The following is a 1,986-nucleotide window of genomic DNA, read 5'->3' on the forward strand; positions in this document are numbered from 1 at the left end:
ATAAAATTCTTAAAATTATCATTGATCTCGAGTGAAACCTGTTTATCCTCCTTCCTTGTTGCTATAATAGTCCTTGTTGCTTGTTCTGCTTTTAGCTGCCAAGCCAAAATTTTGTGGGTTTTCTCTCCTAATTTATAATATCTGTCTTGTTTCATAATATTTTTCTCCCACTTGGTATGTTTGTAATGTGTCATATTTTAGCCTTTTCTCCATCAATTCTCCTTTTTCTCCATATACTCCTTTTTTATTAAATCTTTCTCACCATATACTCCTTTTTTATTAAATCTTTCTCTATAGTTACTATCTCTTTTTCCAACTGCTCTATTTCCTGACCGTATTCTCTTTTAATTTTAGTTGTATAACTAATTATTTGACCCCTAATAAAGGCTTTCATTGCATCCCATAACATAAATTTGTCTGTTACAGAATTTGCATTTATCTCAAAGTATATTTTAATTTGTTGTTCTATGTATTCCCAAAAGTCTTTTTAACAACATGGGATTCAGTCTCCATCTGTATGTGTTTTGGTGGAATATCCTCCAGAGAAATTGTCAACAACAAGGGTGAGTGGTCTGATAAATGTCTTGCGTTATATTCAGTCTTATCTCTACCACTCTACCTTGGCCATATCATTATCATTCATTATTGTACTACTGAGTTTCTACTAATAAAAGCAATGATTGCTGGTTAACTACACAGCCTTCGATTTCTTCATTAATTGGCACTTCACTAGGATAGCTACTCCCCCGGCTTTTGAATTGTACGATGATGCTACTGTGTGACCTACCCAGTCTCTCTTCAGTTTGAGATGTTCTGTCTCTGTTAAGTATGTTTCTTGTACGAATATTTTTCCATTGTATTACAATGGCTCCTTGTTTTCTTTGACTCTTCTAGCACCCAGTTCCAATATGTTTTCCCTTGCCGAGTGTCATGTAGTTTTGCCGATATGGAACGTGGTTTCTGGTGTGGTTGCAGTTTTGGTGCCAATGCCCAATGGGCTCTTTCAATTTCTATTTCTTCTTGGTTCTTCTACTCCTAAAATCTTTGGGATCCATCTTTTAAAAATCCTTTTCTATCCGTCCCTTCTTCATCTTCTTTCAGGCCCACTATTTTTATATTCTACTAAAGTTCTCTAAAATGCCAATTTTTTTGGTCCAATAAGTCTTCCACTTCTTCACTTCACTTTTTCATTTCTGTCCTTACATTCTCTATCCTTTGGATTTTTGTATCTGTCTCTTGCATAATCTTTCTAATAGCTTTAAATTCAACCATTATTGTATCCATTAAAATCTTTATTTGTCTATCAAAATACTCTTTATCCACCATCTTGCGGTCTTTCTTGTAATTTCTTTATCTTCTTCTTGGGCTTCTCTTTCTTGCTCCATATTTTTACTCAGTATTGAGCCTGCATCTATCCCTGCCTTTCCCGTGGCTTCTCCTGTCGTGTTAGCAGTGTCCCGCTGCAAGCGTCTGCTCTCCTCGGCGTCTTCCTTGGAAAGCGAACTGCGCGCGCTGGCATTTCTTTGTCTGGCTTTGTGAGCTTGGGCTGTCTTCTTTGGGAGAGTTCCCTGCCCGCAGATTTCAGTAAGACCGCCTTCTTTTTTGTCGGGTGATTTCTTTGCTTCTTCTTTACTTATTGTTGTCAGCTTTTCTTTCTTCAGAGCCATCTTCAGGCTCTTCTTAAACTGTTTATTTTGTAACTTTTAATGTTTTATTTCACAGCTTTGTTTTTTTTTAAACTTTCTCTGGGGAGAGCTGGTTTTTCCTGGCCAGTCACTACTCCATCACGTGACTCCTCCCCACATAAAGCCACGTTGACTATCTCTAATCAGTCCAATCCTCCGGCACCTCACCCGCGGCTAAGGACTTTTTAAATATTTCTGCCAGGGCTCCTGCAACTTCTATAGAAGCCTCCTTCAAGGTCCAAGGGAATAACTCGTCAGGCCCTGGGGATTTATCCACCCTGATTTGCTTTAAGACAGCAAA

This window comes from Narcine bancroftii, chromosome 2 (genome assembly GCF_036971445.1).
Source record: "Narcine bancroftii isolate sNarBan1 chromosome 2, sNarBan1.hap1, whole genome shotgun sequence".
Lineage (NCBI taxonomy): Eukaryota > Metazoa > Chordata > Chondrichthyes > Torpediniformes > Narcinidae > Narcine > Narcine bancroftii.